The sequence below is a fragment of the Adiantum capillus-veneris genome, chromosome 1 (genome assembly GCF_014529385.1).
Source record: "Adiantum capillus-veneris isolate H3 chromosome 1, ASM1452938v2, whole genome shotgun sequence".
Taxonomy (NCBI): domain Eukaryota; kingdom Viridiplantae; phylum Streptophyta; class Polypodiopsida; order Polypodiales; family Pteridaceae; genus Adiantum; species Adiantum capillus-veneris.
Window position 1 is genome coordinate 163,784,630 of NC_140931.1, and position 10,675 is coordinate 163,795,304.

General features: G+C 41.2%; 1 pseudogene; it reads right to left on the bottom strand.

Annotated features, from left to right (window-relative positions):
• Positions 1 to 7,777: 7,777 nt before the first annotated feature.
• Positions 7,778 to 10,118, bottom strand: LOC147465934 (putative polyol transporter 4 pseudogene; annotated as a pseudogene).
• Positions 10,119 to 10,675: the final 557 nt, after the last annotated feature.

Sequence of the window (10,675 nt, forward strand, 5' to 3'; positions counted from 1 at the left end):
GAGCATAGATGCTAATGAGTTGGGAAACACCATATTCCTGGTAAATATGCTTGCTTTTGATAAGTCAATGAAAAGCTCTATTTTTGGGTATATGATTTTTGTTAGAGAATCTATAAATGATTCTAATGTTTTCACAAGTAGCAATAAAGGGAATCAAGAGGAATTAGAGTTGTCTAATTTCCTAAATGGATTCCAAGATTTTTTCATTGATGACATCCCTGGTGAGCTACCTCCAAAACGAGGGGATGATGACCATGCAATAGAGCTTCTACTAGGAAGCTCACCGCCTAATAAACCTCCTTATTGAGTTTCACAAGCTCAACAAGAGAAGATCATGAGGCAAGTGCATGAATTGGTGAAAAAGGGATGGTGAGGCCTAGATCCTCTCCATTCTATTCACCAGCATTTTTAGTGCAAAAGAAAGATGGCACATATCACATGTGTGTCGACTATAGAGAAATAAATAGGATCACTATTAAAAAAAGATTTCCCGTGCTGCGGCTAGAAGATCAATAAGAGAAAATCATTTGGGTTAGTTAGATGTTAGATTTTATGACACATGAGGACAATATTGTTCAAGAAATGTTGAGGAAACTTATAAACAACAGAATGTGGCCAAGTTGATAGAGATGTTATGAAGGTGGAAAGGCAATGCATCAAAGATTTTCTTAACAACACTCAAAACAACTTCCTTGCTCATGATGTTGCTATTCTTGGCACCAAGATTGAAATGATGTTGCTCCATTGCTGGTAATTGAATGATGTTCTACCCTTTTGTTGAAGCTCAAATCGCTTGAGCTTCAGACATAGTGGGTGGCACTACCCTTCAAAAGAATAAGAACGGGTAGGTTTTTGCAAGTACTTCTCATGGATGAAAGATGATAAGCAACTTTAGCCTTCAATGCATGCATAACTTTGGCCTCAGTAAGACTGGGGACCGCATTGCACAACTAGTCATTGGTTAATGCAATGATCTCCCGTTGCCTGGCTTTGCCTCATGATAGGAATTCATGGTTGATATAGCTTCCCTTTGAATTAGATAAGTCACAATCATCCTACTCCTGCTCGTGACCATGACTTTGGTTCTTGGCATGTATTTCATGAGCATGATCCTATTGGTGTAAAAGCCTGTATGTGATTTATCATCCCACACGTTGTTGTCTGCAAGAAACACTTTGTTTCTCTACAATCCTTCCTCCAACACTTGCATTGCCTGCATTGACCACAAAAAGTCTATTTCCTCTCCTCTCCCTCCCCCCCCCCCCCCCCCCCCCCCCCCCCCCCCCCCCCCCCCCACCCTTTGCTTACATAAATTTGATCATAGGTCAATGTAGAACAAATATAGGAAAAACCATGAGAAATATACTTGAATGACATTATTTGGATAAATAACCCATGCAACCACAAGATCTACATCACTGACAAGATAGGAATTGTCTAGAGTATTGGTGTAGAAACCACTCGTTGCATGAAGCCTAGAAAATTCTACCAAAAGCTGTTTCCATCTCTAGCCATGTAGTGAAACCTCGAGTGAAAATGTGTAGTAAAATGTTAGATACCTCAAATATCTATTGTAAAAATCCATCCTTGTTACAATATTGGGACCTTCCTACAGTATACAATTAACCATTACATGTCAGCTATCCCAACTGTAATGTTAACCACATACAATAAGAGGTGTCCTATATTGTAACATCTTGGTACCCGCCAAATGTACGTGGTTAGCATTACAATATGAGAGTGCCCAATATCATAACAATTAACTAGCAACTCCTAGAATTAATGGGAGTGAAAAGTTCTTATTGTATGGCTCAAAAGTAATATGAATCTTTATGAGATACATCAAGATAGAATGTAACCTCTTAATATAACATCAAGATAGAATGTAACCTCTTAATATAGAGCCTTAATATAAGACTAATGTAAGGAATTACTTATCCTCCTCTATGAAGACCAAGGAAAATTACCATGATGAAGAGATGTTTAACCACTCTAACCTCCTCAAGGCATCAATAACCTGATACTCATACTTATATGTAGATGAATCCAAGATAAGCCCAGACCACCCTATTTTCAAAGTAAAAAGGGCCTCGAGGAGGGGGATATGGTTTAGGTCCAATAGGAAGAGAGAGGATTGAACTACCTTAGAGAGGCATTCCATAAGCCTTGGCTAGCTAGAAATGCCATAAAATATCATTTTGGGATAAGTTTTGCAAAAAACATGATGTTCATTCTAACACTAATATTGTAATTGGACACTCAAGTGTCCTTAGACAATAAAGCATCGTGTTTTTCCATCAACTTGTCACAATTATTTGGTGAAGCTAGAAACAAGAGTTATAAGTTATGTTTGTGCCTTAGGTCAGTTATGAGGAGAAGAACAGACCCAAATTTTTAATTTTACCAAAATTAATGCCATGTTAAGATTATGGTGATAAACTTTAAGATGGAAAAATCATAACAATTTAGTAATTTTTTTTTCAAATTCACAGTAGTGAGTGTATATATATATTACAAAAATAAAAAAGCTATAATGAAAGCCATGCTCCAATCGAGCCATGGCATCTACCAACAACCGGCAAGCAACCGACCCACAACATCATTTTAACCATACGAGAATCACATACATTAGCTGACAGAGGGAACCACCCTGAGATTGTAAGGAGCAAAGGGGAGCTAAGGCTATCTTGGGGTTGCCATCAAGGAGGTAGCCCTGCCACAACACACCCCTTGATCACCAAGCCAAGGCACTGAGAACCAACTGCTAAAAGAAGTAACTAGCAGAGTCAACTCTTCTTCTTCTTCTTTTTCTTAAGCAAGCTAACAGTGCTAGTGCGGATGGTGGTACAAGAATTTAGTGTAGTTTTTTTTTCCCAAACAAAAGTTTCATACATTGAACATAACTTCTCATCAAGATAAGCTTTTGCATAAATTTCAAGGTTTATGGATAGGAAAAAACTTGCTAAAACAATTAGAGCTTGAGCTTCATAACCTAATTCCTAGACCAAATTTTTGGTTTAATAAAAAAAGCCAAATCTTGAAAACGTTGACAAAGGAATTCAATCTAATCTTGTTTGTTAAAGGCAAATTCAAACTTTTAGATTCAAGCACAATAAGTCCTGTTATTGAATTCAATTATTCAACTAAGGATACAAAAAAACTATATAACACTAAGATCTACTATGAATATACAAAAACTTAATCTAAACAACAATAAATTGTAAAAATTTAATCATAAACAATTAACAATGTTCAAAACATTAAATTAAATATAAAAAAAACTCTATATAGCACTCAAATCTACTACTAATTTACACTGCACGGAAGCCAAAAATTTGAGAGAGTTTTTTTTCCCTTAAATTTATATAAGTTTCATTTGTGTGTGCATTGTCAAAGAGTATACAATGTGGCTAGGAAAGCGTCGGGCCTTCGATTGAAACAAGATAAAGTGAATCGTAGAATCTTTGAAGCCAAAAAACATACTTAAAAAGAACAAAACTCCAACCACAAAATCATCACTTTAGAAAACAATCAATATTAACTCAAAAGTCTTGTGTGTGCGATGATTTGGTGTAGCCTCGCTCCCAATTGCACAAACACAGTGCTCTTTTGCCTTGATAATAAACCTAAATTTACGCTTCAATTATTCATTGTTACCCATATCATGGGAGCTTCAAAACTTCATTAGAAAAGCCTAAGTGATTTTTTGAAGAGAAAAACCCTACTTGCGGCCTCACAGCCTCAAACATGCAGTGGAAACAATATGGAACTGCACTAGCACCCTAACTTGGAGCTGCAAAATCTCTCCTTCATTAGATGTAAAAAAAAAATCATTTTTGGCTTGAGCAAGGATGTAACCATCATTTATGTGGCATTTTGAGCCATTTTATGCTGATTTTAGGCTATTTTTTTAACCATTTAATGGTTTTTTAAAGCCTAAAAATGCCCTTTTTGTGCATAAATAGCCAAATGAGTTGAAAAAAGCTTTAGATTTGTGTGAAAATCTGATTGGCCTCAAATTTCATGTTGAAGTTCATTTTCCCACTTGGCAAGGACTTTGGAAACATTTTCTACGACCACAATACAAAACTTGCTATTTTTGGTTGAGATCATCTACATTGAACTTTCTAAGCAAGACGAGCACACCACTTTGAAACACTTGACATGTTTACATTCTTAAACCAAATTAGGAATGTTCTAATGTGATTACGTCTAGGGCCTCGCCTTCCTGATAAGGTATGTACATGACTCCGACGATGGCATCCATTTTCGCATGTATCACACAATGTACATTCTAGCACTTGGTCCCACATAACCAAATGCATAAAAAATAAGGTGAAAATTTCTATACCACATTATAATTGTGCCACGGTATGACAAGGTGTATGCATAGATGCGTCGTGTAATAGTATATATATGTGTGTGTATGTATATGTGTTGATCTACAACAGTGTGTGCATGTCCTGTATATGTACCTGTGAGAGGGAATAAAAAATAGTTAGAGAGTGCAAAGAAAGAGAGGGGGATGGGGGTAGGGTTACCTTCAACACAAGTAGATGTCTAGGTTCTTGTTGGCAAGAGCTCAAAATGAGGTTATTACATGTTTTAAAATTTTTTTGGACTAAGGAAATCTTTGGTATGAGAGTCTGTATCAACATCGATATGCACATCATTCTAAGAATAAAAAATACTAATGCTTATATTGTCACCTATACACATACTATGAGGTGACCCCAAAAGCATTGGGTTTTGATTGTCAGTACCTTTTGTAAACTTGTAAGTTCTGCTAGTGTTGTAACATAATGATAAGTCACCTCAATACCAAGGGTTTGAGTATGAACCAGTGGGTATATTGCAACAAATGCTAGTGTACGGTTATAACTATGAGTGAAGCAAGTAGGGAAGATAGTGGTGACATAGTGTGATTTAGAACCCAAATGAGTTACAATAAGGCAACAAAGCAAAACACAATGATCAACCATAGCTAACAACTAGAAGTGGCCCTTGAAGGTTAATTTTGCACCAACAGTAATATTCATGAATTACTAGACATGAAGCAAATACCACGTGCAACGGTGGACATAGAGCTGGCATAGCAACCAAACCAATTTGAGGCTTACCATTAAACGTGTAATTATGGTGGCCATGTTCCCACCTTGAGATGAAAAAATGATCAAGATGTATTAATTTTACCTGAGTAAAACCACATGTGGAAACCCGACATTCATAGCAACGGACCCAATCTAACTCTAGCAAAGCATGTAAATCCTTGGGATGAAACAAATGATCAAGATGTATTAGTTTTCCTTAGGTATAGAAAAAAGTCCATGTAACATCCTGTCTCAATGCTTGTAGGCTATCCGTAGATCTACTCACCTATGAGACAACAGTGACTGAATGTAAAGCCTTGTAGTGCAAACATGAATAAGTTAACTAAGAGGGAAAAATTAAATTAGACATACATGTATTGCTCCGACAAATTTCAACCACCTTTGCTATTGGAAAATAAAGAATACATAAACTCATTGCGCCCAAGCAGCATGTAAGCTATTCCCAATACAAAATTTTTATAAGAAAGCCCTCGTAATTATCCACTTGACCTCCTCCTTTTTGTCCTTGTTTTATGCTTAGCATAGTGGCGCTCGTTAGCTCTAATGAGTGTAATATGAAAATATTTTAAATGAACGAAAGGCAAAAAGAGGATCCAAGAACACAATGATCTCTTGTCAGCGAGCAATGTTAATATTGTCTAGCACGGGGACATGGATCGCGATCCATGTTCCACCATGTTTGAATCCCAAACATGGTCAGATAGTTACTTGAAGTCTATGGAGTCTGCCTATCCACTTATTTCTGGATTTGAATACCTTTCTTCTTGCCAAAAGCAAAATTTTGTGGTTGCTTGCAGTTTTTGCCTTGCAGCTTATATTTTGGTGTTTTGGTCAACTTTTTCTTGATTTTTCCTATGATGACCTTCACAAAAGTTGTTCGAAATGATGTCAGCTACTCACTGCTTAAATCTTAGCCTCAGATGCTTCAAGGGTCATGGATCGCAATCCATGTTCCACCTCATTTGGTCATGAAGTTTGGTCAACTGTATGTCTAGGCCCTGAAGAGGTCAGATTTTATTTTTTTTGAATTTGGACATCAAAAAGTCAAAAAGCCCCAATTGTGTCTATTTTCAAGGTTTTTTTTGTGTCTTTGTCCAATTTTCTGATTTGAGTGGGTTTTTAGTGTCAATGTTTTTCACCAAAAGTATGCATCTAGAGATTTGGAACCCAACAGAATCCTCTGGTATTAGTTTCTGCCCAATTTTTCTCAGAGGGTCATGGATTGTGATCCATGTTCTTGCACTTTTTGGCTTGAAACATTTTAGACCAACTCTCTTCAATTTGGCCAACCCCTTTACCCACTTATTTTTGGGTTTGAATTTTCTTTTAAGCTCAAGCCATTAGATTTCTAAAATTTCAGAGTTTATGGTCTCGGCAACCAAAATAAGGTTTTGACAAATTTTTCCCTGATCCTTTCTACTCAATTTGATGGTTATAGATATTACATAACCTACTCCCAATTGCATAATTGAATCCTAGGACTAAACATCAACAAATGGTGCAAAACTAAAACAAAAAATAGAATATAAGTTAGTACTTTCAAAGCATCAGAGTCTAATGCTTTCTATCTCACTCACAACTCCTAATACCTCTCAAGAGTAGACTTAGCAAGTCCTCGACTCCTAGCCTCTACCAAGCACTAAATCCCATGTTTAGCTGCCTAACTGCTAAAGTGTAAATGAATTGGAAGTCAAATTCAAAAGTCTATAAGTAAAAAGCTACAACTAGGTCATTCACCACCTAAGGATCTCTATCCCCGACAACAGTGCCAATGTTAGTGGATTGCCACGACGAACGCCTATAGCATAGCTTTTTGGCACTAACATAATGTCAATACTCATGAAAGGGACTCGGAGTGGGGCACGAAGACTCTTTGATGGTGTCAACCTCAAGAAGTGAATCTACGGAACAACAATACCTCTAGCGCCTGCAAATCGATCTATCACTGCTGATTGTCACTACCTTTTGTAAGATCTAGTAGTGTTGCATCATAATATTAGATAAGTCACCTCAATACCAAGAGTTTGAGTTAGAACCAGTGGGTATATTGTAACAACTTCTAGTGTACTGTTATGACTATGAGTGAAGCAAGCAGTGAAGATAGTGGTGATATAGTGTGATTTAGAACCCAAATGAGTCACAATAAGGCAACTAAGCAAAACACAATGATCAACTGTAGCTAGCAACTAGAAGTGGCCCTTGAAGGTTAATTTTGAACCAACAATGATATGCATGAATTACCAGAACATAGGGCTGGCATAGCAGCCAACCCAATTTGAGGCTTACAAAACATTCAAATATGGTGGCCATGCTCCCATCTTGAGATGAAGAAATGATCAAGATGTATTAGTTTAATTACATGAAGAAAACCTGGAAACCGGGCCGTCATAGCAACCGGCCCAATCTAAGTCTAACAAAGCATATAGATCCTTGGGATGAAACAAATGATCAAGATGTATTAGTTTTACTCAGTTATAGCAAAAAATCCATGTAATAAATAGCTTGTCTCAATTCTTGTTGTCTATCCATAGATCTACTCACCTATAAGACAACAATGATTGAATGTAAAGCCTTGTAGTGCAAACATGAACAAGGTAAGTAAGAGGAAAAAAATACATGTAATTAGAAATACATGTATTGCTCGGACAAATCTCAATCACCTTTGCTCTTTAAAAACAAAGAATACACCCAAGCAACATGTAAGCTATTCCCAATACAATTTTTTTTTATAAGAGAGCCCTCTCAATCAATGTATTCGAGATTGATATATACAAGCCTCACCTTTAAGTGCCACGGGTCCCAAAGCATGGGATCAATGGCTCTTGTGCAAAATCAAAGGCGTGCACAAATCTCGGTCGTCGACGGATAAAAACTAAATTCGGGATCCCGAGTTTAGTTTTTATGGTGGGGTCCACAAAAACTAAACTCGAAATCCCGAGTTTAGTTTTTATGTTGAGATCTCGAGTTTACCTTCAAATAGATGTGAAATCACATCTATTTCAACGAGATGCACGCGGGCATGTTGGTCAAGGCGTGTGTCCCCCAAGCTGACGACGAGGGTTCAAAACCTGACTGACCTCCCGAAATTAGTTTTTCGAAATCTAAACTCAGGATCACGAGTTTAGATTTTAATCGATCAACGATTCAGATCGATCGCCATCCTGCCTTTCAATTGAGATCATTGATCCCATGCTTTGAGACCCGTGGCACTTAAAAGGAGAGGATATACAAGGTCGTCCAAATCCAAAAATGGGATGTACTATACTATATAAAAAAGACAGGAAAGACGAAAGGCTGCTGCATTTTGAACTCGCGGCGTACTCCCGACCGAGTCAATGGTACAGAGAGGCTAATATTGTGCTGGCTGCATTTCCGTTGAAGCTGCAGGAAGGCCATCGGTTTTGGCCGAGAGATAGTGGGCGATCTCCTCTAGAGATTTTCCCTTGGTCTCCGGCACCACCAGCCACACAAACAAGATGCCCAGCACAGTGATGCCTGCAAACAGGAGGAAGGTGCCTGCAGGGGTGATGGCTTTGGCGATGGTGAGGAATATCAATGCGACCGACCGGCTCACGGCCCGGTTCACAAAGATGGACACCCCCACAGCTGTGGAGCGGTGTCGGAGCGGGAACACCTCCGAGGTGAGCACGTAGCTGATGGGGCCCAAGCCGATGGAGAAGAAGGCCACATATGCGAGCACTGCGAGGATGGTGATGGCCACCGCGATAGGGGAGATAGGATGCGCATTCGCCTTCACGGCCACGGACAGCATGGAGTCGCCCTTCGCTGAGTTGAGGCCCATGAGCATGAAGGTGCCAGCCACGCTGCTGAGGCAGGCGGCCAAGCCTCCTGCGCTGTAATAGAGCAGCTTCTTGCGTCCCACGCGGTCCAGCAAGGATGTAGCCACCAGCACGAAGGTGAGCTTGGTCACTCCCATGCCCACCGTTGCCCCGAGCTTTCCGGCCTTACTCTGAATGCCAGCTTGTCCAAACACCACGGGGCTGTAATAAACCAGTGCGTCGATTCCAGATGCTTGTTGGAAGAAGTTGATGGCTATGGCGATCATATACATGAGGGCCAGGGGTGAGGCAAGCAGCCTACGGATCTTCAGGACTAGATATACTGAGCGAGCGGAACTTCCTGCCTGCACGTCGTTCGTAATGTGCATCTTTTCTTCGACTTGTTGCTGCAGCTCTTCCTTGTTCGCGGCCAGAATCTCGTCCAAGCGCTCCTGCGCCTCCTCCTCATCTCCATTGCACACTACTCTCCTCATGACTTCGCGAGCTTCGTCCTCGCGGCCCTGCAGCACCAGCCAACGCGGCGACTCCGGCAGCACTTTGAGGAGCACAGCGGCCGCAAGGAACATGGCCGGCAGCGCTCCGGCCCCCAGCATAAGCCTTCAGTTGTAGCGCGGGCTCACAAACTCGAAGGCGAAGCCAAAAAGGTAGCCCAGTAGGATGCCCACATTCACAAACACCTCCGTCCAAGATACCAGGAGTAGAGCGGCGCAATCATCATGGAAAAGCCCACACCCAGCCCCGTCACCACGCGCCCCGCCAGCAGGCACAGGAAGCTGGGCGATACCGCCAGCACCACATTCCCCAGTAAGAAGAGCAGCGAGGACATCAGGAGCGCTCGGCGGCGGTCCAGCCTGCCGGCAACATGGCCGGACGCAAGCGACCCCACCGCCGCTACCAAATTCAAGGACCCCACAATCACCTCCACCTGCAGCTCGTTCAGCCGCAGGCTCTCGCGCACAAACAGCAGCGCGCCGCTCATGATGCCGATGTCGTAGCCCATCAACATGGCGCTCACCGCGCTCAGCAGCACGCACAGCCACGTGTACATGCTCAAGCCATGGCTGCCCTTGCTGGAGCGCATGTTGAGGCCATTCTCTATATCGCTTGTAGGTATGGATTCGGATGTCTCCTGCCTGCCGCAGCCTCGCCATGGAATCGGACGACCAGCTTCAGATGTGCTAACGTGCTTTAGACGTTGTCCCTCCATCTCGATGCACAGAACCAACAAGCCTCTCCCTCTCTGATATTCGAAAGCTGCACTGACCCTCCCCGTCGCAAGTTTGGCCTTCCTTTATAGGCCGCGAAAAGCAAAATGAGCTTCGCCAGCCGGTCAGAATTCGGAAAAAGCGAGATGATCCTACGCGCAATGACCTCCAAAAGCGCAAAAAGCCTGGCAACATTTCTTTTGTATTCATTTTCATTTTCATTTTCATATGCCTAAAAGAGAGGGCAACACATAAAAGTGCCACGTTGGCAAAACTTTCTACCCACCTGGGAAAATGGACCGGGTATAAACTTGAGCGTCTCATGGATGTTGTGCTTTTGGCATGTCACCCCCTCATGCTCTTGCGTCCCAACGGTAGCCTTTCATGCCTTGCACACGCTATGAGCGCGATCCCCACCAACATATATATTGATGCAGCAATTGTGGCGCCTTTCCCAGCTGCGGTGCCGATAAGTTGATCCGAGGGACTTGTCAAGAGTCCAACTTGCGGAGAGGAACCTTTGCAACAAGCTTGCCAGCACACAACTTGAAGACTTGGA